Source organism: Somniosus microcephalus, chromosome 26, assembly GCF_052327205.1.
Source record: "Somniosus microcephalus isolate GS21.2 chromosome 26, FLI_Smic_1.0, whole genome shotgun sequence".
Classification (NCBI taxonomy): domain Eukaryota; kingdom Metazoa; phylum Chordata; class Chondrichthyes; order Squaliformes; family Somniosidae; genus Somniosus; species Somniosus microcephalus.
Window position 1 is genome coordinate 9,962,659 of NC_141012.1, and position 27,428 is coordinate 9,990,086.

Below are 27,428 nucleotides of genomic sequence, written 5' to 3' on the forward strand. Positions count from 1 at the left end.
AGTTAGCAGGAGTCCAGGTAAAGATGGAATTGGACACAGGATCAGCCCTAACAGTCATAAACCGATGGGACTACGAGCGGCTATTCACACACATACCCTTGAGAGACACAAAAATTATTTTGAAGACATACACGGGGCAAAAAGTCTACCCCAAAGGAAAAATAAGGGTGACCGTTATATATAACGGTAAGGAAACACCAAAACTAGACCTGTATGTATTGCAAGATGGAGGACCACCATTACTGGGACGTGAATGGATCCGGAAAATACAACTGGATTGGCATTCCATACAGGCACTGACTGTGGCTGACAAAAAGGATGACGACGTCACACCTGGGCAACTGTCAAAGATCCTAACTGACGCGAAAGAAGTGTTCCAGCAAGGACTCGGAACACTAAAAGGCATGACAGCGACGATTAAAATTAAAGAAAACGCAAGCCCAAAATTTTTTAAGGCCAGACCGGTACCTTATGCGATCCGCCCAGCCGTCGAAGCAGAGCTGGAGAGTCTGGAACATTCAGGTGTACTGTCCAAGCTAGACTGGAGCGAGTGGGCTACACCCATCGTCCCTGTGATGAAAAAGTCGTTGAGCAGCACGCCTGGGGAACCAAGGAAGGTTCGCATCTGTGGGGACTTTAAGGTAACAGTGAACCCGGTCCTTCACACTGTACAATATCCACTTCCACGGATTGAAGATATTTTCGCCTCGCTATCTGGAGGGAAACGCTTCACTAAGATTGATCTGGCCCAGGCGTATCTGCAAATGGAGGTAGAAGAAGCATCAAAAAAATACCTCACAATCAACACCCATAAAGGTCTCTACCAATACAACCGGCTGGTATTCGGGGTAGCATCAGCTCCGGCTATTTGGCAGAGGGCAATGGAACAAGTCCTGCAAGGGATCCCAGGGACCCAGTGTTATTTGGACGTCATCCTGGTCACGGGCGAAAACGACAGTGATCACCTTGCCAACCTGGAGCAGGTGCTCACTAGATTGCAGGAATATGGGCTCCGAGCTAACCGCCCCAAATGCGAGTTTTTTAGAAAACAGATCTCGTATTGTGGCCACGTTATCGATAAAGAGGGGTCATATAAGTCCCCAGAGAAGATTGAGGCAGTAGTCAAGGCTCCAGCACCGGAAAATGTGTCACAACTGAGGTCGTTCCTCGGGCTGGTAAACTACTACCATAAGTTCTTGCCAAATTTGTCTACAATACTACACCCACTGAACACTCTACTGCAAACTGGGGTGCCATGGAAGTGGAGTGACGAATGTAGACGAGCTTTCCAGAAGAGCAAAACACTAATCACATCGAAAGAGGTATTGGCCCATTACAACCCGGCATTACCAATTCGTTTGGCATGTGATGCGTCACCCTACGGCATTGGAGCGGTGCTGTCGCACAAATTCTCGGACGGCTCAGAGAGGCCAATAGCCTTTGCGTCACGATCACTAACCTCAGCCGAGCGTAACTTCGCCCAGATTGACAGGGAGGCCCTCAGCCTAGTGTGGGGAGTGAAAAAGTTCAATCACTAGCTGCACGGGCAGAAATTCACCTTGCTGACTGATCACCAGCCTCTTGTCTCCATTTTTAATCCGAAGAAGGGCGTTCCGGTGATGACTGTGCAACGGGGCGCACCACTATGAGATTGAATATAAGGGCACGAAACAGCATGGAAATGCTAATGGGCTATCACGCCTGCCACTGCCTACTGCGGAGGAAGCACCAGCAGTGGATCCTGTCAAAATATTCCATTCGACTATAGTTGAATACCTACCGGTAACTAACGCTTGTATCGAAAAGGAAACCCGAAATGACCCGACACTGTCTTGGGTATATGATTTGACGGTGAAGGGATGGCCAGCACATGGCGACTCACTGTTGCCAGCATTCTCGACAAGGAGAGAACAGCTGTCAGTGTGCCGGGGGACCTTGATCTGTGGATCCCGAGTGGTAATTCCACCCAAGTTAAGGGATAGAGTGCTCAATGAGCTTCATGAGGGTCATCTGGGAGGGGTAAAAATGAAAAGCCTAGCCAGGGCTTATGTGTGGTGGCCGGGAATCAATAAACAAATCGAGGACCTGACCAAGAGCTGCTCAGGATGCCAGAAAGTCCAAAATGCACCACCACAGGCCCCTCTACACCCATGGGAGTGGCCCTCATCTCCATGGCAACGGGTGCATATTGATTTTGCTGGTCCATTCATGGACTCAATGTTTTTAATAGCCGTGGATGCGCACTCGAAATGGCCTGAGGTGATCAAAATGTCCTCCACCACCACGGAGAAAACTATTGCAGTTCCACGGACCATTTTTGCCAGGAATGGCTTGCCAGAACAGATTTGCTCCAACAACGGACCACAGTTTGTGTCCGAAGAGTTCTGGAGGTTCTTGAAAAAGAATGGGGTAAGGCATTACACATCCGCCCCGTATCATCCAGCCACAAATGGATTGGCTGAGAGGTTCGTACAAACCTTTAAGAAGGCAATAAAGGCTATGTACAATGACAACATTCCGCTGCAGCACAAGGTGGACAATTTCCTGTTCGCCTACCGGAATGCGACACATGCAGTCACCAACCAGGCCCCAGCCATGATGTTCTTTAACCGAAGGGTAAGATCTCGCCTGGATTTGCTCAGACCAAACGTACGAAGAGATGTTGAGAGTAAGCAATTCCAGCACATCCATGAGAAGCCAACAAGGAGCTTCAATGTAGGGCAACCAGTCTTGGCCCGCGACTACCGAACAGAAAAATGGCAGCCAGGAACAATATGCACACGGCAGGGCCCACTAATGTACACAGTGGACATTGGGGAGAGCATCGTGAGACGCCATGCTGACCAGATCCTAGAGTCACAGGAACAAGTCAACCCCATGCCTCGCCCATATGTACCTGGTGATGAACCCGACGTACAGGTCGCATCTACCCCAGAAACAGTAGCATCGGAAGCTGATGAACCAACCGACGACAGGGGGCCAGAATCGCCTCCGCACCAAGAGCAAGACACTCGGGAAAGGCGCTATCCAGAAGGGATCAGGAAGCCTCCCCAAAGACTGAATATATAAATAGATTATTTTCAGCTAATGTTGCATGTTAAAAGTGTTAATTGTAATTAGTTTGATATTTAATTGTTAAATGAGTGTTATGGTACTGTTAATCTAAAAGGGGAGGAATTGTAATGTATATACCTTTAAGGGGGGAACTATTTTTTACAGCTCATGTATACTGCAGTACCGGCAGTGACCACACCTGTATTTAGCACTGATTAGTAATCTGTACAGATCAGTTCCCGTGTGAGCCACGTTGGGTAAACACCTGTTGTACCGTTCTCCTGCAGTCTGTGTCTTATTATACACAGACACAACAACTACCTCTCGCGAAAGTCTGAGCCTCCTTTGGCACTGCTGGTCAGTCATCTTGAGGTAGCTCATCCTCTGTCTGTAGACCCTGTTTTGGGGGTATCTCCTGCAGCGACGTGCTTCCATGCGCTGGTGCCTTCTGGCCTGTGCAGCTTCAGGTGGGTGAGCAGCAGGTTGGCGCTCCTGTTGTTGGTCCTGCTGTTGGTGCTGCTGTTGTTGTGGGTTCTGCTGCTGCCGCAGCTGGTCTTCGTCTGAATCTGAGGTCCAGGAGGAAAGGAAATAAATGGTTCTCATGCTGCAGGTATATACCTCAGTTGAGGAAGCACTGAGTCAAGGTGGGGAGAGGGGTTTCCCAGGAGGTCACACTGGAGATGGATCTCAGCCTCAAAACTTCCACAATAAGTAGGCCTGCTAAACATTCTCCCAGAACTGAGAAAAGAAAGTTCTGCCACCTGCAAATGATCATTGCTGAAAACTCCTTTTTAATGGTGGAGCTGCAGCTGCTAGTAAGCCATCCACTTGTGAGGCCGCCAGGATTAACTGGCGTGTTCCAGAGGAGGCGTGCAGCATGGGGGAAATGTGGTAAACTTAGAAGGGCCTCTCAAAATGGGATTATAGAGGCAATTAAGTGCTTGTTAAGGGCCTCTTGGAGGCAGGATGGAAATGGGGTCCGAAAGTCCGATTTCGGGAAAATTGCTTGGAGGCGGGCTAGAGGCGGGATTGGCTCTGCCTGCCAGTTTCTACTAATTTAACACCTCTCACGCCTCCAAACCCGCCTCCTCGGGGCTGGCAAAATCGAGCCCTTTAAGTCCAATTTGCATATTGATAGAGGACCCCGCCGGCTTGGGCCAGGTGTCTTTGCTGCCTGCAACTTAAAATTGCACTTATCCACATCAGGGTGGGAAAAGAGTGTGTTAAGTCGCACGCTCCATTTTAACTGTCCCCCTCCCCGGCTTGGTTTCTGCCAGTCAAGAGGAGTTAAAATCAGGGCCTTTATGTTAAGGATCATCTACAGACTGAGATTAGCCAGTTAAAATCACATTGCTAATGTGATTCCACAACACAAAACATACTCCACATCAGGCACATCACATATTGGGTCGGCCTTTAATGTAGTAAAATGTCCCAAGGCGTTTCACAGGAACGATTATCAAACAAGATTTGACAGCAAGCCACCTAAGGAGACATTAGAATAGGTGACCAAAAGCTTGGTCAAAGAGGTAGGTTTTAAGGAGCATCTTAAAGGAGGAGAAAGAGGTGGAGAGGAGGAGAGGTTTAGGGAGGGAATTCCAGAGCTTCGGGCCCAGGCAGCTGAAGGCACGGCCGCCAATGGTGGAGCGATTGAGGCCAGAACTGGGGGAGTGCAGAGAGCTCAGGGAGCTTTCAGTTCAGGTGGGGTCATTTGAAATGGCTGAGGACGTGGATAGGTCAGGTTATCAGAACTGACGGGTCTACAGATGTCTCTGAAATCATCAACAACTTGCATGGAGATGCTGCTGGCTTTACTTTTGGTTTTGGTGCTCGTGACATTCAGGTGTATCATTGTAGCATTGAGAAGAGTGGCTGCAGCTTTGGGAATGCTGGACGGCGCTGCATGGCGACAGATACTAATGGCAGCCTCGGTACAATACATGGCAGTGACTTCAAGGGAAGGTAGCAGACAATTTGGGCAATTTTGACAAAAAGTGGTGGCAGCATCATATTTTGTGTTTGACTAGATGGTGCAACAATAGGGCACAGCTGTAATATGGCCCAGATATCCCACAAGATGAACCCCGAGGATGACTGGCAGCACAGAAAGTCCCGGAGAAATGATACCGGAGTAGCAAAGTCACAACTTTCCCATGGCCTTCAGCTTTCAGTAATCCTGAGTCGCTTTGGGACAAGTTACACTGTATTTGAACTTCTGCCTGCAAAGGATAGAGCTTAATTCATCAAAGTCATTGGTACAAAATGTGTGAGGAGCCTGTCTAATTTGAAGCAATGTATCACTAAGACAGCACTAGATGTGAGGAATTGTGTCTGGTTCGATTATTATTGTTTTGCATTAAATTTTCAGGTGCGCTTTAGGGAAGTGGTCGGGTCATTTGGGCAAGACTTATTCTTAAGGTACATTCATAGAAAATAGAAGATAGGAGCAGGAGTAGGCCATTCGGCCCTTCGAGCCTGCTCCACCATTCAACGAGATCATGGCTGATCATCCAAACCCTAGCACCCGGTCCCTACACCGACAGCCATCCCACCCAAGCCCTATCCCCGTAACCCCACGTATTTAATCCCCCCTAACACTAAGGGTCAATTTTTTTATCATGGCCAATCAACCTAACCCGCACATCTTTGGACTATTCCTCAGACTATGGCCACAAATCCACAGCCACATGGACGAGATCCGTTCCATATAAGGTGCTCCATAGAAAAATGGTACCTCATTTATTTCTGTGTAGGAAAGAAGTGCCATAGAGTCCTGCCTTAACTACACTGCCTGAATATCTCCTGCCGGTTGAGTGGACTCTGTCAAGGGCCGCAGATGGTACATGACCTCATCTACTCTCACCACAATGGGGAGTGTGCATTGTCCAAACTTATTTCATAGCAAAGTCAGCTAGTGGTATACTGTGCGGTTCCAACTATAAAACAAATCAACTGTGTAAAGTGGATATTAATAGCAACCACAGCCACCTGACACCACACTGGATAGGAAACCAACAAAGGGTTCAAATAGGAGCAGGAAGGGAAGTCAAGCTGCTCTTTTTTTTTTAACACAACAGGTCAGCAATTTGTGAAATAAGTTACGACGAGAAGCCATTGAGCAGACACGATAAATGGGTCCAGGAGGCATGGTGGGTCTTTTTCCGAAAAAGAGATTGAGGGCTTGTTTTGAAGGTGGGTGAGCAGGGTTTCAAAAGAAAGATGGGATTTTTGTGCCGAATGAGCTTATCCTCTTCCTATGGTGATTCAATGGCTGGAAATGCAAACTTAAAATAAAAATTAGTTGAAGTATCCTGTAGCGCAGAACCAAGGGAGTGAGTGTCACGGTGCTGCCTACTAGATAATTAACCAGGCCCAGTGAAGGGAAGCAAAAAGAAACCTGACAGGTAACAAGTAACATGTTATCCCTCCCTCGTCAATCCTTTATTTTATTCCACCCTTTCTCTCCAGTCCTTCAGTGTGTTTATTCCTCCATCTCTAATGTCTCGATTTTAAAATTCTCACACTTGTTTTCAAATCGCTCCATGGCCTCGCCCCCCTCCCTATCTCTGTAACCCCCCTCTGAGATCTTTGCGCTGCTCCAATTTTTGCCTCTTGAGCATCCCCTGATTTTAATCACTCCACCATTGGCGGCCGTGCCTTCAGCCGCCTGGGCCCTAAGCTCTGGAATTCCCTCCCTAAACCTCTCCGCCTCTCTCTCCTCTTTTAAGACGCTCCTTAAAACCTACCTCTTTGACCGAGCTTTTGGTCATCTGCCCCAATATCTCCTTACGTGGCTCGGTGTCAAATTTAGTTTGATTACACTCCTGGGAAGCACCTTGGGACGTGTTACTACATTAAAGGCGCTTATATAAATGCAAGTTGTTGTTGTTGCTGTCAGTCCTTCTCTCTTGCGTTTATCAATATGGTTACTCCTCTAATCCTTCAATGTTTCTCCACTGCTAAATCCTTTTGTCGTTTTTCAACTTTTCCCGATTCCACATAGCCGCTCCTAATGTTCCCAAAGGTATGTTTTATTCCGTTTCAGGGTCATTAATCAAGGCTCGTCTTGGTAAAATATGGAATAAGAAACAAGCTAGCAGCGAGTTAGACGCGCAACAGCTCTGAGTGGATTAAATGCAAGAGGGAAGGAATTCCTGTCCTCAACATTGTGTTTGCTGCGACTTTTGTAGCAATTGTAGCTGCAAGTAATAATATTGTAGACAAATATTGGGAAATAATATTCTTGCAATGGCAATAGATTGGGAAAAGGGGAAGTGCAACGAGACCTGGGTGTCCTTGTGCACCAGCCGCTGAAGGTAAGCATGCAGGTGCAGCAGGTGGTTAAGAAGGCAAATGGTATGTTGGCCTTCATAGCAAGAGGATTCGAGTACAGGAGCAAGGATGTCTTGCTGCAGTTGTACAGGGCCTTGGTGAGACCACACCTTGAGTATTGTGTGCAGTTTTGGTCACCTTATCTGAGGAAGGACGTTCTTGCCATGGAGGGAGTGCAGCAAAGATTCACCAGACTGATACCTGGGATGGCAGGAATGACGTATGAGGAGAGATTGGGTCCATTAGGCTTATATTCGCTAGAGTTTAGAAGAATGAGAGGGGATCTCATTGAAACTTATAAAATTCTAACAGGACTAGACAGACGAGATGCAGGGAGGATGTTCCCGATGGCGGGGGAGTCCAGAACCAGGGGTCACAGTCTAAGGATAAGGGGTAAGCCATTTAGGACTGAGATGAGGAGGAATTTCTTCACCCAGAGAGTGGTGAACCTGTGGAATTCTCTGCCACAGAAGGCAGTTGAGGCTAACTTATTAAATATATTCAAGAAGGAGTTAGATATATTTCTTAAGGCTAAAGGGATCTAGGGATATGGGGAGAAAGCAGGGACAGGGTACTGAATTTGGATGATCAGCCATGATCTTATTAAATGGCGGTGCAGGCTCGAGGGGCCGAATGGCCTACTCCTGCTCCTATCTTCTATGTTTCTATGTTAAACATTTCACCCTCCACATTCCTACAACTTTTCAAAATGATTCATACCTTTAAAAGAATCCTCTGGTGGGGGATTCCCGAACAAGAGGGCATAATCTTAAAATTAGAACGTGGCCATTTCGGAGTGACATCAGGAAACACTTTTTCACGTAACGGGTGGTGGAAATCCGGAACTCTCTCCTCCAAAAGCTGGGGGGCATTTGAAACTTTCAAGACTGAGATTGACAGATTTTTCCCTTGTTAAGGCTCCAAAGGAGAAAAGGCAGTTAAATGGAGTTGAGGTACAGATCAGCTATGAGCTAATGGAGTGGCGGAACAGGCTTGAGGGGCCGAAAGGCCTCCTCCTGTTCCGACGTTCCCGTGTCCTTCTGCAAGCCTCAAGCTCAGGATCAGTGGGTTCATTATGCGGCCATTTTAGATGAGCAAGGTGGGCACGAGTGACACAGTGAACGACATTGAATTTGACACGGGGACCTCTTGTACACAATTTCTCCAGTTAAATGAGGCTTGCGCTTGACACCAGCACAGCCTTTAAGTGTCTGGCCAGCTTCTTTGCTGTGAAATGCTTTGCGCAATAAATCAGATGCTTCTCTACCCAGTCTTGAAGCGAGAGTGCCATCTTATCATTTGTAATAGTTCAAGAGAGAGGGAAATGTGGGCTCTATAACCAGGCTTGTCCTTACCAGTACTGACAATGTGCAGCCAACTAGGCCATTAGTTTAGCTACGAGACACCATAATTAAATAAGACAGATCTTATTATGAGAGAATACCCTCACTGCACTGTATAAAGGATTGCTTCCATTATATGCAATTGTACAATGCGTATCAATGTTGCATGTCAGCTAACAGATGTCCGACAGTGAATTACAAAACGCTAATTCAATCAAGTGCCTCTGGTGACATCATCAACTGTGAGGGCACCACTCCCGCGGTTTTCAGTAAAACCAAAAGAATTGGATTATCTCAGACATTTGTTATTTTCCATGATCGACAGCCTACTGTTTTTAATAATGTAAGTTTGCAATATTTTTTTTTAATGCAATGTATCCAGCGTGCAGGCGTAATGTAGAGCGGGTAATGGCTACGAGAACGAAGCCAGAATCGTGCGGCTCCTCTAACACACCTTAACCAGGCTGATGTCACATACAGTACATTATATCCGTCTTTTCGGATGAGCCATTGAACCGAGGCCCCGTCTGCCCTCTCAGGTGGGCGTAAAAGATTCCCGCGGCACTATTATCGAAGAAGAGCAGGGGGACTTCTGCCCGGTGTCCTGGCCAACATTCATCCCTGAACCAACATCACTAAAATAGATTATCTGGTGATTAATCTGCTTGTGGGAGCTTGCTGTGCGTAAATTAGCTGCTGCGTTTCCTCCATTACAACAGTGACTATGCTTCAAAACTATTTCATTGGCTGTAAAGCACTTTGGGATGTCCTGATGACGTGGAAGGCGCTGTAGAAATACAAGTATTTCTTCCTTTTCTTTTTATAGGACAAGAGGGCAGAGGGTCAGGGTTGAAAGGGCAAATCTAGGATGGATATGTTTCCTCACACAGAGGATAATCAACAGGCAGAAATGGTGACTGGGGTCAGGACGCTGGATTTACTTCAGAAGCAGCCAGCTGGCCTAATGGGTTGATAATTTGGAACAAAAGAGATAAAAGATGCCAGAGGGCCTTCTTCACCTCAATCTATCTTGTCATCCAAGAAATGTTGCAAATTCTCTGGAGAGGGAGATGGTGGGACTTTCGTCCTCCACTGTGCCCTGCCATGGATCCCAAATCCTGGGAATGGGGGTCATTTGAATACTCGGGGGAAGGTGTCCACACCTGTAGGGGCACCCAAGAGGTTGGAAGCTAAAGTCAGAACATCACGCGACCCGGAAGTGGGGCCCGAATCAGGCCCAAGAGGAGGCAAGGCAAAAAAGCACTTGAGAATTTCCCCTGATGGGCAGGCTGCCCGTTCCATGGTAATCAATAAGTCTTGGGGGGCGGGGAGCCTTCGGGAGACCCAGAATGGAAGCCATGCCTGCTCTCGGCCATTAGGCGCAACCTGGGCCGAATTCCTGGGGTAGCCCTGGAATAACACCCTCCCCCCAAAATATGAATTTTTAACATAACGTGGGTGGCCATAAGAAGTGACCGCAGTTGAATGACAATTTGCCAGAGAACTTGAGAGGCATATATATATATTTATGGGTTCCACCTCAAATGGTACCTCCAGCATCAGGATAGCATCACAGTTCCAGGTACCCCCCAACTGGAATTCCACCTTACTGTCTATATCATATTATTTTTCAATATATTGTCCAAATATTGTACATTATGGGGCAGACTTTCCTCGTCAGCACATGAGCATAAGAGTTTGGTGGGACAGGAGAGCTTATTCGAAATCCGGGCACACGTTGCCTACGATTTTCCATACACAATGTCACAGTTGAGACTAAACCCGCAGTCCGCACATGAGTCATTTCTAGCAGGGATCACTGGATAGTGGCCAGGAGCAGGAACATTCACTCGCCCTCAACATAATGGAACACACTCAACAATAGGTCCATTTCAGCTATGGTCTGTCTGGACGGTTATAAGCCCATTTGTATGAGTCCACGGTGTTGGTAGGAAGCTTTGCCAGCCAAAACGCGTATTAAAACGCCATGGACATCCTGTACCCATGGTTCCTCTAGGCATTGCCAAAGGGTAAAACTCCCCGCTGGCTGTATGAGCCCACCAAATCAATTCTAATGTCGATCCAATACAAGCAGACACCAAACATGGCGCATTGAGTAGAATGGGCCTATACTCTCTGGAATTTAGAAGAATGAGAGGTGATCTCATTGAAACATGCAAGATTCTGAGGGGGATTGACAGGGCAGATGCTGAAAGGTTGTTTCTCCTGGCTGGAGAGTCTAGAACTAGGGGGGCATAGTCTCAGGATAATGGGTCAGCCATTTAGGACTGAGATGAGGAGGAATTTCTTCACTCAGAGGGTTGTGAATCTTTGGCATTCTCTACCCCAAAGGGCTGTGGATGCTCAGTCGTTGAGTATATTCAAGGCTAAGATTGATAGATTTTTGGACTCTAGGGGAATCAAGGGATATGGAGATTGGGCGGGAAAGTGGAGTTGAGGTCGAAGATCAGCCATGATCTTATTGAATGGCGGAGCAGGCTCGAGGGGACGTATGGCGGAGCAGGCTCAAGGGGACGTATGGCCGACTCCTGGTCCTAATTCTTATGTTCTTATAGAAATTGAGCATTGTGTTTGTTTTTTGTGCGTTGCACTTCCCAGCTATAGCATAGCCAATGTGTCCATTGAGCTTAAAATGTTGAAAGAAACTGGGATGCAGTTTGTTGGAGTCCTGCTTCAAGTCTAAACCAAAATCTCTTCGCTATTGATAAGGAGCCAAGTTGAAATGAGTTTGGCAAATCTTAATCTAATCTCAGTTTTAGGTGTCAGCCATGGCTCAGTGGGCAGCACTCTCACCTCTGAGTCAGAAAGTTGTGGGTTCACAGTCCCACTCCAGGGACTTGAGCACTTAATCTAGGCTGACACTCCCTGTGCAGTACCGAGGGAGTGCTGCACTGTCGGAGGAGCTGTCTTTCAGATGAGACGCTAAACTGAGGCCCCGTCTGCTCTTCCATACGGACGTAAAAAGATCCTATCACTATTTTGAAAAAAAGGGGAGTTTTTCCTGGTGTACTGGCCAATATTTATCCTTCAACCACATCACTAAAACAGATTATCTGGTTATTATCGCATTATCTGTTTGTGGATCCTTGCTGTGCGCAAATTGGCTGCCGCGTTTCCTACATTACAAGATTGACTACACTTCAAAAAATGCACTTAATTGGATGTAAATACTTTGGGACGTCCTGTAACACTTCCTTTCTTTAATGTGTATGTGAGAGTTCACAGCAGAAAATTCCCCAGTGAACATTCTCACTCTTAAAGGTCTCCAGCATGGCTGGTGTGAGACATGGCCATAGTTCACTTGTGGGTGCTGTTATGAAGTTAAGGCATATTGTTAGAGCAAAGTAGAAGAATTTAAAATCTGCACCTAACACAAGCAGTAGATGCAACAAGTACAGAAAACATTCAGCTCCCCAACACTGATGACCCTCCCACTAAGGAGTAAAAAAAAAATTCACTAAAGAAAATAGCAATTTCTGAATGCTGTCTCCTTAATGCTTCCTGCCGAGCAAAATTGATATGGAAAAATCAATATGCATTAGAGTTAGCTTTTAAGAAAAATTACATCGTATTTTCCTCAGCTGACAGTTCTAGTTCATGGCATTACTGGAGATGTACTTTGACCTTAACATAATGTCATGGTTTTCTCAGGCTAGCATTTGATTTTGGAGGGGGGTGGGGTGGTGGTGGGGTCGGGGGGGGGAGCGAATGGAGGGGCAGGAGGTTGCATACAGTAACTGCTGTTCAGATCATTACAATTTCAATACCAGACTGCAATCTATGATCTCTTCAATCTCTTTCCCTGGGAGTCACAGGGAAAACACACGGGTTTCTGGTGCAGGACAAGCAGTTCTTCTCACAGCAGAACATCTGAGCACGGTCAAGAACAGCAGAGCAGGTAAAAGATATTGTTGTAATGATACATTATAAAATTCTCTTTAAAACAGAGACATCTAGAGGATGAGTGTAAATTGTATTTTCAAAACGAGAAGCTACCACTTGGTGTAGACCAGATCACTCGGTCTGGTGTTATGGTGCAACATGAATGGTTTATTTTTCATAAACCACTACATCCTTGTGTACTATGTTCTTACCATGCTTGGCTGGTGCTTTCAGCATAAGAATAAGTATATTTTAAGACGTTTGGTAAGTCTGTTGCAACCTTTGGTCAGTCTTCGGGTGAAAGGTATTGAGAGGGTACAAAGGGAGGATGTCATATCCTGACTTGAAACAGTCTTGCTTGGTTGTTGAGGCTGCTCTGATCTCAGCCTGGGCCTGGAGTTTAAAGGATTTAATTTCTACAAGAACTTGTAATATTCTGATATTTGTCACATGATTTGTATGTGCGTTGAGTCCTGTGACATCCTCGTGAGAAAGTGTCTCTTGTTATCTCAAAGAAAGTACGATCTTCAATTTTTATAGCACCTGGGACATCTCAAAGTGCTTCACAGTGGATTCAGTTTGAAGTGTAGTGTAGCGTAGTCACTGTTGTTCTGCAGACAAACACAAGCCAATTGTGCACAGCATAATCCCACAGGCAACAATCAGATAAATGACCACTTCATTGGTTTTGGTGGTGTTGATTGGAGGATTGTTGGCGAGGACACAAGGAGGACTCCTTGCTCGTATTCAAATAGTGCCAGGTGGCCTTTTACACCTGGCCTTTATATCTAGAGGACTAGAATACAAGGGGGTAGAAGTCATGCTGCAGCTACACAAAGCCCCGGTTAGACCACATCCAGAGTTCTGTGTTCAGTTCTGGGCACCACACCTTAGGAAGGATACATTGACCTTGGAGGGAGTGCGGCGTAGGTTTACCAGAATGATACCTGGACTCCAGGGGTTAAATTATGAGGTGAGTTTACACAAACTCGGGTTGTATTCCCTGGAATTTAGAAGATTAAGTGGTGATTTGATCAAAGTTTTCAAGATATTAAGGGCAACAGATAGGGTAGATAGAGAGAAACTATTTCCGCCGGTTGGGCAATCTAGGACTAGGGGGTGTAAGGGGTTTTAGATCGCAGAGGTTTCTCTCTCTAGAGGCCTCTCTCTCTTGCACAGTAAAACCTTGAGTGGTTCGACCCACTCGCCCCTTAGATTCTATACTCTGGACTTTGGGGCAGGAACTGCAATGTAGAGAAAACTCTTGTAGACCAAGTTTGATGAAGCAAAATTAAATTTTATTGCATATGGAAAAATAAATCAAATGCAAGCAGATAAAAGAGTACATGGGAGGGAAAAACACAAACAAATCATAACGACACAATACTGACTAAGGCAAATACAGGCATCTTATACTCTACAAAGATCATCATGAAATAAGGAAACACACGGAACATCGAGGGACAACAACTCATGTTAATTGTACCCTTAAGTCCACCCCCTTAAACCTATCCAGATCTGATTGTGAAGGGCCAGAAACATGCTCACCAATCCAACTAGGAAGTGCCAGGTTTTGAAAGCAAGTCTGTGTTTTGATCCCTTCAGGCGCCCCGTCTCCTCGTGGATCGTGGAACCCCTGTGAGCTGCGCCACACCTCTCTCCTGAGGTGGGGGTCGGGGCGGCTGGACACCGTCTGGTTCTGGTTGTCAGCGGGGTCGGGGATCGTTGGCTCGACCCTGGTCAGAGGAGCCTTGGGCTGGTCTCCATATAGGTTCCTTCAGTTTTAATTTTCGTCTCTTCCCGAGCCGGAGTGGCTGGAAGGTTTCTTCTCTCGGTGTTTTATTTTTTTTTGTTTCTTCTCCCAAGTTGGGCCGATGGCCTCTCGTTTCGGCAACGGCCCGGGGACGGTCGATGATCTCCCAATGTTTTTCCCCGGGGCGGGACGCCGGCTTCGAATGGCCTTCTTGATGTTGGCTTAATTCTTCTTCCTCCTCCGATGGTGGAGAGGAGTTGCTGATCTTCTCCCGAAGCGACTCCTCTTCACCCACTGCCACTCTGTCGTGTGTCTCTGAGTGTAGCTGTGTCTCCAACTGTGACTGTCCAACTCCGACTCCTCCAATTATACCTTTTCTTCAGAGGCTTCCCCTTCCCGCCCAAAATCAGGTTAGTCTTTGTTTAACTTTTAGCGGGCTGGGAGCACAGCAGGGTAGTTATTATATTTTAAAATGTTTTAGATGGCCGGTAAAGGCCCATCTCTGGTCTGGAATGACCTTCATTGTTTTTAATGTCCTGCTGATCTCGTTATCTAGTCGTTGGTGCTGTTCTCATGAATACGAAATTGTCCCCTTTTGTCTGGGTCAACATTTAGATGGCCTCTGTCTCCAGGCCGATCTTGGCTGGATCTGCATCTAATCCATATGTATAATGTGTGGGTCTGGTTTCATTCTCTCAGAAACGGCTTCCAGAACTTACTGTGGGTTGAATCCACAAAGCTGTCTGAGGATTCGCAGGAACCATTTTAAAATGTCCCAATAAGCCGGTCACATGGTATGGCGGCCATTTTGTATGCCCCTTTTTCTGGGCTTCTTTTAAAACAGTCTTTAAAATCAGGGCCCCTTCTGCCATTTGACCCTTTTTAATGTAAAGTTCAATTTTGTGAATCCTACAGGGGCATAGTCTAAAAATTATAGCCATGCCTTTCAGGATTAAAGTTAGGAAAGACTTCTACACACAAAGGGTGGTAGAAGTTTGGAACTCTCTTCCACAAATGGCAATTGATGCTAGATCAATTAATTTTAAATCGGAGATTGATAGATTTCTGTTACCAAAGGTATTAAGGGATATGGGGCAAAAAGTGGGAATATGGAGTTAGGTCTCAGATCAGCCATGATCCCATTAAATGGTGGAACAGGCTCGAGGGGCTAAATGGCCTCCTCCTGTTCCTATGTTCCTATGTACCTGAACCACCAAAAGATGCAGGTAGGGCTTTGGTTTAACGTCCCATCCATGAAACAGCACCTCCGATTCTGCAGCCCTCACTCAGTACTGCAATGTTGGCCTAAATTATTGTGTGTTCAGATTCTGGAAAGGGGTTTCGAACCCACAATCATCCGATTTACAGGGAAGAGTCACACCAGCTGGGCCAAGTTAGTAAAGACACCAGCCAGCAGGGCCGAGCTCCAACCTGAGACTCTGCTAAATTGGGAAATCTCACTCACAATGGCAATGGGCCTCAATGGCATCGAGCTAAGGAGGAGGAAAATCATCAGCATTCAATTTTTGAGTGGGAAAGTGACAAATTATGGCCACTCCACAGCAGGGAGATAAACTCAGAGGGCAAACCGCCTGTGGCCATTCCTGGGTATCTCATAATGGCTGGTCAAAGGTTGGTAAGAGTGGGCGAGCAGACATATTATAAGGACGGATGATTCAATATCATTTAACAGATATAATATGAGTGAATGAATAGATATATTATAAAAGCGTTAGGATAAGAATGCTTAAAGTATCCACTTAGAATTCCTTTTTCCATTATTTTGGCATTAATCCATTTAAAATAAATGGTTCATCGCCACTGCTAAGATAGTTCCCCTCGTGGGGGAAATCTAGAACTCAGGGGCAGTTTCAGAATAAAGGGTCGCCCTTTTAGAACTGAGATGAGGAGGAATTTATTCTCTCAGAGGGTCGTAAATCTGTGGAGTTCTCTGCCCCAGAGAGCCGTGGAGGCTGGGTCATTGAATATATTTAAGGTGGAGATAGACAGATTTTTGCAAGATAAGGGAGTGAAGGGTTATGGGGAGCGGGCAGGGAAGTGGCTTTGAGCCCAAGATCAGCCATGATCTTATTGAATGGCGGAGCAGGCTCGAGGGGCCAAGTGGCCTATTCCTGCTCCTATTTCTCATGTTCTTATGTTCTTATATGCTTACGGGATGGTTTTCTGGAACAATATGTCGAGGAACCAACCAGAGATCAGGCCATCTTAGAGAGAGAGGATTAATTAGCAATCTTGTTGTACGAGGCTCCTTGGGTCAGAGCGATCATAATATGATAGAATTCTTCATTAGGATGGAGAGTGAAGTAGTTGACTCGGAGACTAGGGTCCGGAATTTAAATAAAGAAAACTACGATGGTATGAGGCACGAATTGGGTAGGATTGATTGGGGAATGTCACTCAAAGGGTTGACGGTGGATAGGCAATGGCAAACATTCAAAGACCGCATGGATGAACTACAGAAGTTGTTCATCCCAGTTTGGGATAAGAATAAAACAAAAAGGGTGACTCAACCGTGGCTAACAAGGGAAATTAGGGATAGCATAAGATCCAAGGAGACGACATATAAATTGGCCAGAAAAAGCGGTAACCCTGAGGATTGGGAGCAGTTTAGGATTCAACAAAGGAGGACAAAGGGATTAATTAAGAAGGGGAAAATAGAATATGAAAGTAAGCTTGCAGGGAACATAAAAACTGACTGCAAGAGCTTTTATAGATATGTGAAGAGAAAAAGATTAGTGAAATCAAGTGTAGGTCCCTTGCAGTCAGAAGCAGGGGAAGTTATAATGGGGAACAAAGAAATGGCAGACCAATTAAATGCATATTTTGGTTCTGTCTTCACAAAGGAGGACACAAATAACCTCCCAGAGATGTTGGAGAACATAGGGTCTGATGAGAGGGAGGAACTGAAAGAAATCAGTATTTGTAGGGAAATGGTGTTAGGGAAATTGACGGGATTGAAGGCCGATAAATCCCCAGGGCCTGATAATCTACATCCTAGGGTACTTAAGGAGGTGGCCCTAGAAATAGTGGATGCATTGCTGATCATCTTCCAAAATTCGCTGGAATCTGGAACTGTACCCATGGATTGGAGGGTAGCTAATGTTACCCCACTATTCAAAAAGGGTGGTAGAGAGAAAGCGGGGAATTACAGACCGGTAAGCCTGACATCGGTAGTGGGGAAAATGCTAGAGTCCATTATAAAGGATGTAATAGCTGAGCACTTGGAAAACAGTGACAGGATCGGACAAAGTCAACATGAATTTACAAAAGGTAAATCGTGCTTGACTAATCTACTGGAATTTTTTGAGGATGTAACTGGGAAAATAGATAAGGGAGAACCAGTAGATGTGGTGTATTTGGACTTTCAAAAGGCTTTCGATAAGGTCCCGCATAAGAGATTAGCATGTAAAGTTAAGGCACATGGGATTGGGGGCAAGGTATTGACTTGGATAGAGAACCGGTTGGCGGACAGAAAGCAGAGAGTAGGAATTAACGGGTCTTTTTCCGAGTGGCAGGCAGTGACTAGTGGGGTACCGCAGGGATCGGTCCTTGGACCCCAGCTATTCACAATATACATTAATGATCTAGATAAGGGAACTAGATGTAATATCTCCAAGTTTGCAGACGACACAAAGCTGGGTGGGCGTGTGTGCTGCGAGGAAGATACCGAGAAACTCCAGGATGATTTGGACAGGTTGGGTGATTGGGCAGAAGCATGGCAGATGCAATATAACATGGATAAATGCGAGGTTATCCACTTTGGTGTCAAAAACAGAAAGGCAGACTATTATCTGAATGGCAATCGATTGGGAGAAGGGGAAGTGCAACGAGACCTGGGTGTCCTTGTGCACCAGTCGCTGAAGGTAAGCATGCAGGTGCAGCAGGCGGTGAAGAAGGCAAATGGTATGTTGGCCTTCATAGCGAAAGGGTTTGAGTACAGGAGCAAGGATGTCCTGCTGCAGTTGTACAGGGCCTTGGTGAGACCACACCTTGAGTACTGTGTGCAGTTTTGGTCGCCTTATCTGAGGAAGGATGTTCTTGCCATGGAAGGAGTTCAGCGAAGATTCACAAGGCTGATCCCTGGGATGGCAGTAATGTCGTATGAGGAGAGATTGGGTCGATTGGGCTTATACTCGCTGGAGTTTAGAAGAATGAGAGGGGATCTCATCGAAACTTATAAAATTCTGACAGGTCTGGACAAACTAGATGCAGGTAGAATGTTCCCGATGGTCGGAGAGTCCAGAACCAGGGGTCATAGCCTAAGGATAAGGGGTAAGCCATTTAGGACAGAGATGAGGAAGAATTTCTTCACCCAGAGAGTGGTGAACCTGTGGAATTCTCTACCACAAAAGGCGGTTGAGGCCAAGTCTTTAAATATATTCAAGAAGGAGTTAGATATATTTCTTAGAGCTAAAGGTATCAAGGGATATGGGGAGAAAGCAGGGACAGGGTACTGAGTTTAGATGATCAGCCATGATCACATCGAATGGCGGAGCAGGCTCGAGGGGCCGAATGGCCTACTCCTGCTCCTATCTTCTATGTTTCTATGAAATAAGTTCAGCCGAGCACACTAAGCATTCGTGCGTTGGTATACCAGGGTGCAGAGTTGAAGAAGTAAAAGATTTTGAGTTCAAATTCAAGCTCCGAATTCCTCAGCCTGCTTTGCTTCCCAAGGCAGTTGTCATCTGTCATGTGTTAAAGTTTGTCAAGTTACTTGCAGAGTATGAATTACTCACTGATCCTAATCCATCACCAGGGAGGCAACACATGTGTGCTAAATGAGCCGTGCCATATCACATTAGTCAAGAAGAATCTTCATGATTGGCTTTATCTTTCTGGCAAACTTTCAGTAGCCATTGCCGGCGGAACGATTTGTTTTACAGTCACGGGTTACAGGTTTGCAAGCCAGATATGCCTGCAAAATAAACTGGTTGCTTTCTCTACATTGTCCAATATTGATGCCAGCTTGCTGTCCATTGTTGGCTACCCATTGCTGTGGGTTAACTGCCAGATGCTGTTGTAAGTTAAAAAAAAATTGTAGGGGTACGGGGAAAGGGCGAGGGAGTGGGACTAGCCAAAGTGCTCTTGTAGAGAGCTGGCACAAGCTCGACGGGCCGAATGGTCTCCTTCTGTGCTGTAACCATTCTATGATTCTATGATTCTGTAAGTTGTATCCAATTCGTTTTTGCTTCTTCATGTGCATTGGGTTAAAATGTTTTCTGTTACACCTCTCCACGTAGAATCATAGGTCGCGATTTCGCCTTCCGAGGCGGGTCCAGTGCGGTCGGGGTCGATGGCGGGGTGCAACTCTGTGAAAAGAATTTTATGCTGATTGGGCTTGTTAAGCCCACCCAGTGCGTTTCCCGGCCAATTGAAGGAAGCGGGTCTGATGATGTCACTTGATGACACGTCATCTGCCGGTTTCCTTAAAGGGACCATGCGCAACTTGTTTTTGACAGTTGTGCTGTCAGAGTTCTACAGCATTGAGGTGCTGCAAACACTGACAAGCACTGCACAGAGGTGCACAGCTGCATCCAGGCTCTCCTATGACTCCCTCCATATGCTTATGAAGCATGTCACAACACACAAGGAGGTTCTCTTTCCTTCCCATGGGCGGAAGAGACCTCCCCAGGAGACCAACGCAGCCTGGTTGCACATTGCACAGGAGGGCACAAGCAGGGATGTCATCAGGAGGATCAGGCTGCAGTGGCGCAAACCTTTCAATGATCTCAGTAGATCATGAAACGTTACTGCCATGCCACACTCAACCTCATCCTGCTGTTCCACACATCACATCCCCCTCACTCGGCCTTCCCTACCCTTCTCCTGCACATCTTTACTCACACCAACTTACCTTGCACCTCCACCCATCCCTCTCTATCTACATTATCACTTCCCCATCTCACTAGCCACCCCTCACACACACCCTCATCCTAGTGCAATCATACCAACTAACAAACCGCAAGGGTGGGCACTTGAGTGTTTTAGCCAATGTTCATGTGAAATTTCTGTGAATATGCGATCAAACATTGAAATCTTTATTTTCAACACTTTGCATTCTTGGACAGATTTGTGTGCACCTTTGGAAGTGGCTTAGTAAGTTGCAGTGAATGGTGAGACATAACGGTAACCCCCCCTGCAATGCTGATGAGTGTGAAAGGGATGGCTTGGGCATTGTAGGGATGCTTTATGGTGTTGGTGTGGGGTGGTGCCAATCTGGCGCATCATGTGGCAGCCAGGGTGTACAGCATCAAGCGAAGTAAATCTGGCCACGGTGAGGCCATCCCTGGTGTCCCGGGCAGCAATGTGGTCGGGTGCTGATGCCCTGTGTCCTGTGCAGCATCAGTTGATTGAAGGTTGGTGTTGTTGTTGGTGCTGCTGGTGTGCCTGGTGATGCTGGTGTTGGGGTTGATCGTGGTGGGATTCTGAGGACCAAGGTGAGATTTTTTTCAGGGGCATCGATGCTGATGGAATAGATGGCAGGTGAGGTTGAGATGACAGAGGTAATCTGTCAATGGTGAGAGAGGTTGTTCCAATGAGGTGATGCCGGATAGAGAGTTAGCTCCAAACAGTAGCTAGCTGCATAAAGCTCAATCTTTCTTCTAAATGCAGTAATTAACAGCTTCTAACCTTGGAAAGTGAACAGCTATGAAATGGGAGCTTTGATAGACCATTTGCAGCTGTTAAGTTAGTAAATCATCACATGCTGACACAACACCCGACCTCCTTACCTGACGTGATCCCTGAGCAGCGGGGAAGCCGTTGGCGAACTCTAAAAATCTAAAGGTAAGCTTAAAATACTAGTTAATTGCCTCTTAACAATCTCTGTAATGATGTAAATTGCCTCCCTCGCCACTTAGTGTCGGGTCTGTTCAGCGATGACAGACTCGACATCTGGGAGACTGGCGTGGAGGTGGGTTGACAGCGGGTTCCCTACTCGCTGTCAAAAAAAAATTCCCACCCAACCTGCCACCAAATGCGCCCGCTGACCCCTTGAAAAATCCCCCCCCCATAGAATCATACAGCACAGAAGGAGGCCATTCGGCCCATCGTGCCTGTGCTGGCTCTTTGAAAGAGCTACCTAATTATTTCCACTGCCCTGGTCTTTCCCCATAGACCTGTAATTTATTCCTTTTCAAGTATACATCCAATTCCCTTTTGAATCTGCTTCCGCCACCCTTTCAGGCAGTGTGTTCCAGGTCACAACAACTCAATGCATTAAAAAAAAAACTCTCCTCATCTCCCCTCTGGCATTTTTGCCAATTTCTCCATCATGGCTCACTATAAGAACCTGGGAATGCAAAGTATGTGTCAGCCTTGCCTCATTGGTGGCATTCTCACCTCAGAGTCAATAGGTCATGGGTTCAAGCTCCAGTCCAGACACCTGAGCACATAATCGAGGCTGACACTTCAGTGCAGTACTGAGGGAGAGCTGCACTGTTGGAGGCGCTGTCTTTTGGATGAGACTTTAATACATTAATCCAACGCCCCATCTGCCCTCTCAGGTGAACATAAAAGATCCTACAGCACTGTTCAAAAAAGAGCGGGGGGAGCTGTCCTGGCCAAGCATTATTCCGGAACCAACACCACTGAAACATATTGGGGTAGAAATTGGTATGCATTCCATCTGTTTTTCAGGGGTAAGATGGTGCAAAGCAAACATGTTTAGCAATGGGACTACCCGTGCCGAACCAGCGCAGGTGTTGGTCCCACTGCTAAATTTGTGGGGCCCTTTTATTTAAGGCATCCCGGGAAGTTGCCTAAAACAGTCATTAGGCCCCTTAAATATGTAAATTAGGGGCCTAGCGCTTGTTGAACTGATGAACGGGTCAAGCGTTGGGCCGGTCCTGCTCAGGACTCATTCAGTGGCCCACTGGTGGCTACCAGCTAAAAGTAAGTTTTTTTTTGTTTAAAACGCTCCACATGGAGGGGACTCACTGGAGGGCTGCTACCAGAGAGGCAGGCTTGGGCGAGCTCCCCCCTGGCGGTGCAACTAGCGGCGGCAGCTCAGTGTGCTTATGAGGCCCGAGGGCCAACTTCCATCGATCCTCGGGCCTCTCTCCACGGGCAGCGTGAGTCTGGGCCCAAAGACAGGCTCAAACCAAAATCGACCCGTTACCTTGTCTTTCACCTGGTGGCTGTTTGTGGGACCTTGCTGTCCTCAAATTGGCCGCTATGTTTGCCGACATTTCAACAGTGATTACACTTCAGAAGTACCTCATTTGCTGTGAAGCGCCTTGGGACGTACTGAGGTCGTGAAAGAGCCTATATAAATTTATGTTCTTCCAAAAGTTTAATATGCTCTAATTGTACCCGATCTGGAGCTGCAGGCTTTGTACACTTGATTGGTATTGACAGTATGGGATTTCAGAATGTCACTTTGTTTTAGGGCTATTCGTGCAGGTGCTAGGGCGCAGGGGGAAAAATGCACAGTGGATCCAATTAAGAGCAACAAGCAAAAGCAGATGGTGAATTATTGTCATCTTGTGCTACGCTCATGTAAACTGCATTCACCATATTGTCACTAACTGCATAGAGACTCTGTACTAAAAAAAGCATTTTCCTATCAGCGTTGGGCTTTGACTGAGTGCCAATACGTGGCAGTCTGGGAGGTGGAGCGTGGGATTGCGCCACACACGCAGTGTGCTTCCTAATCTCAGCTATACTCCTTCCACAAAAGCAAAAATACTGCAAAGCTGAAATAACAATGCTGGCAAACACTGTGGAGCGAGAAACAGTGTTAACACTGCAGGTCGATGACCTTTCATCAGAACTGCTGCTGAAGTTCTGACGAAAGGTCATAGACCTGAAACGTTACCGATACTCCGTCCAAGTAGGCTTCCCATCAGAGCATAAGAAATAGGAGCAGGAGTCGGCCATACAGCCCTTCGAGCATGCTCCGCCATTCACTGAGATCACAACTGATCTTTCACCTCAACTCCACTATCCTGCCTGATCCCCCATTCCTCTTGATTCCCTTAGAGTCCAAAATCTATCGATCTCAGCCTTGAATATACTCAATGAATCAGCATCCACAGCCCTCTGGGGTAGAGAATTCCAAAGATTCACAACCCTCTGAGTGAAGAAATGTCTCCTCATCGCAGTCCTAAATGGCCGACCCCTTATCCTGAGACTATGCCCCTAGTTCTAGACTCTGTAGCCAGGGAAAACAGCCTCTCAGCATCTACCATGTTAAGCCTTCTCAGAATCTTATACGTTTCAATGAGATCACCTCTCATTCTTCTAGGCTGCAGAGAGTATAGGCCCATTCTATTTAATCTCTCCTCATGGAACAACCCTCTCATCCCAGGAATCAATCTAGTGAACCTTTGTTGCACGCCCTCAAAGGCAAGCATTTGACCGAGTGTAGCATGAATGAGCCCTAGTAAAACTGAAGTCAATGTGAATCGGGGGGAAAACTCTCCACTGGCTGGAGTCATACCTAGCACAAAGGAAGAAGTTTGTGGTGATTGAAGGTCAATCATCACAGCCCCAGGAGTTCCTCAGGGCAGTGTCCTAGGCCCAACCATCTTCAGCTGCTTCATCAATGACCTTCCCTCCAACATAAGGTCAGAAATGGGGATGTTCGCTGATGACTGGGCAGTGTTGAGCGTCATTCATACCTCCTCAGATAATGAAGCAGTCCATGCCTGCATGCAACAAGACCTGGACGACGTTCAGGCTTGGGCTGATAAGTGGCAGGTAACATTCGAGCTACAGAAGTGCCAGGCAATGACTATCTCCAACAAGCGAGAGTCTAAACACCGCCCCTTGACATTCAATGGCATTAGCATCACCGAATCCCCCACCATCAACATCCTGGGGGTGACCATTGACCAGAAGCTTAACTGGACCAGCCACATAAATACTGTGGCAACAAGAGCAGGTTAGAGGCTAGGTATTCTGCGGTGAGTGTCTCACCTCCTGACTCCCCAAAGCCTTTCTACCATCTACAAGGCACAAGTAAGGAGTGTGAAGGAATGCTCTCCACTTGCCTGGATGTGCAGCTCCAACAACACTCAAGAAGCTCGACACCATCCAGGACAAAGCAGCCCGCTTGATGGCACCCCCTCTACCACCTTAAACATTCACTCCCTCCACCAGCGGCGTACCATGGCTGCAGTGTGGACCATCTACAAGATGCACTGCAGCAACTCGCCAAGGCTTCTTCGGCAACACCTCCCAAACCCGCGACCTCTTCCACCTAGAAGGACAAGGGCAGCAGGCACATGGAAACACCACCACCTCCAAGTTCCCCTCCAAGTCACAAATCATCCTGACTTGGAAGTATATTGCCAATCCTTCATCGTCACTGGGTCAAAATCCTGGAACTCCCTCCCTAACAGCACTGTGGGAGCACCTTCACCACACGGACTGCAGCGGTTCAGGAAGGCGGCTCACCACCACCTTCTCAAGGGGCAATTAGGGGATGGGCAATAAATGCTGGCCTTGCCAGCGACGCCCACATCCCATAAAAACAAATATTTTTTTTTTTAAATCCTCCTTAGGTATGACGACCAAAAATGTACTCAGTACTCCAGGTGTGGTTTCACCAAATCCCCACATAGAGAAGGAGAACATTGGGCAGAGAGGGTTACACCAACCTCAGCTTGGGCCATTCCTGCACATCCTTCTGCATCATGCACATGACTAATTAGTTCAGTTCAGTTCAGTTCAGTTCAGATTTATTTGCCATATGTAACCAGTACAAGTACAAGTACAATGGAATGCTTATTCCCCGTAGGGACGCGTCAGCTATACATACAGCGCTGCGTTCAGAGTCAATACAATGGCTTCCCGTGGCAGTGGGAGCACGATGTCCCTCAGCCGCTCCGTCCTCCTCGTCACCGCGGCCTCCTCCTCACTGTTGCCGGCTCCACGTGTGGTGGCCTGCTTCTCCCGCTCTGGCCGCCATGCCCGGCTCCCCTCCTCCCATCCGGACTCTGAGGATTATCCAGAAACCGTGAGTTCAAATCCCACCATAGCAGTTTGAAAATTTGAATTTAGTTAATAAAAAATTGGAAATAAGAAGCTGATATCAGTAAAAAGGTAACTATGGTTATCGGATTGTTGTAAAAACCCATCTGGTTCACTAATATCCTTTAGGAAAGGAAACCTGCTGTCCTAACCCAGTCTGAACTATATGTGACTCCAGTCCCACACCAATGTAGTTGACTCTTAACCAATCTCTGAAGTGGTCTAGCGAGCCACTCAGTTGTATCAAGACTGCTACAAGAAGAAGAAGACCCACCACCACCTCCTCAGGGCACCTAGGGAAGGGCAATAAATACTGGCCTTGCCAGCGACGTCCAAATCCCAAGAATGTATTCAAACATTTTCTTAAAGTCTAATGTGTGTACACTGCTGCATCAGGTTCTCCCACACTCCATGGGTTACACTTCAATCTCCATGTTCCGCCAGCTCCAGCTAACTCAGTAGGCCAATAGCTTTCTCAGGGGAACAGCAACAGTTCGTCAATGGTCATTGCCTCCTATTAAAGATGGAAGACCTCGCAAGCAGAATGACATTCATTTTTTCAGAAGAAGAGACTATTAATACTTTTAAAAGTTTGGATAGAAACACTCGCGATATCACCCATCTTTCATGGCAGCTGTATTGAAACTATTGGCAGACAAGTCCCAAAATTGTCTCCAGGAATCTCAGGCTATCCCTCAGATCGCAGCTTTGGCCAAAGGTTGTTTCTTTAGAGTCAGACTTGTTTTTATTTGAAAGCAAGTTTTATGATTGTAATTCGGTCTCCTGCGCATTTGAAGCAAAGTGAGATTCAACTTTGCCTTTGTTAAGCAGACTCTTGGCATGAAGTTGAGCTTTGTGCCTGCCCACCTTGGTAGCTGCTGACCCTGGTGAGTTTCCCAAGGCTAACCGCCCCAGGGACTCGGCCTCTCTGCTGGGGATTCCCCTCTCTGCTGGGGACTCCCCTCTCTGCTGGGGACTCCCCTCTCTGCTGGGGACTCCCCTCTCTGCTGGGAGCCCTCCTCTGGTAACGGGTGGAATATGGCCGTTCCAGGGCTCCAACATCTGCAGCAATCGAGCTGGGCCGGCTGTAGTGTAATCAATCGACCTCTCTGGGGAAGGGATTTAAGTTCTACATCCCCTCCCAGTTGCCATAGCAATGTGAGACACCAGTTAAATGTTAGCATTACAATGTTGCTATGGCAGCAACGGTAGGAAATATGGCATCTGATGTTATCCCAATACTACTTCCCAATTTGAATACAACTACCCATAGTTTGAAAATTAGGACTCATAAGCTTGAAGTGCTGACTGACCTGAATTTGACCTAGGTAGGCAAGATGAATTAATCCATATATAAAATACACCCAAGCTTTAAAAGTAACCTTTTAAACCTCAACGTCCTATTTGACCCTGAGCTGAGCTGCTGACCCCATATCCGCTCAATCATCAAGATCGCCTACTTCCACCTCCGTAATATCCCCCTGTCTCCGCCCCTGCCTCAGTTCATTTGCTGCTCAAACCCTCATCCGGGCTTTTGTTACCTCCAGACTGGACTGTTCCAACACTCTCCTGTCCAGCCTCCCACATTCCACCCTCCGTAAACTTGAGCTCATCCAAATATGGAGATATTCGGTCACCTGTCCTAATATCTCCTTATGTGGCTCGGTGTCGACTTTTGTCTGATTTACGCTCCTGTGAAGCGCCTTGGGACGTTTTACTACGTTAAAGGCGCTAGATAAACACAAGTTGTTATTGTTCTAAATGGAATATTTTCACATTATGTTCAAGAACTTCGTCATTTGAAAGATCATTCCAAAATACAATAAAAGTCCCACCTCAGATTGTCATCTGTTTAAGACAGAACAGGTTGATGAAGCTTTTCCTTCAAGAATCAGGCATAAGTTCAATGTGACCACGTACACTGAAAATAATTTCTTTTAGCATAATTGTGTGGCAAGGAGGATTTGTCAAACCCTTCAAACAGTTGCCTCAGGCACAGTTTGGATTCATTAAGCGTTAGTAGGTTACATTAAGTAGGACTATAA

General features: G+C 46.6%; 1 protein-coding gene across 2 annotated transcripts in view; it reads left to right on the forward strand.

Annotated features, from left to right (window-relative positions):
• Nucleotides 1–27,428, forward strand: part of LOC147100277 (D(2) dopamine receptor B-like) — a 148,897-nt gene that overhangs the window by 50,800 nt on the left and 70,669 nt on the right. Inside the window, exon 1 of one of the 2 annotated variants that reach the window (XM_085967798.1) lies at nucleotides 12,528–12,648. The exons of the other annotated variant lie outside the window; for it this stretch is intronic. The gene's annotated coding sequence lies outside the window, so the exon portion shown is untranslated. Of the gene's footprint in view, nucleotides 1–12,527; nucleotides 12,649–27,428 lie in introns of those variants that run through there. 2 annotated transcript variants of the gene reach the window in all.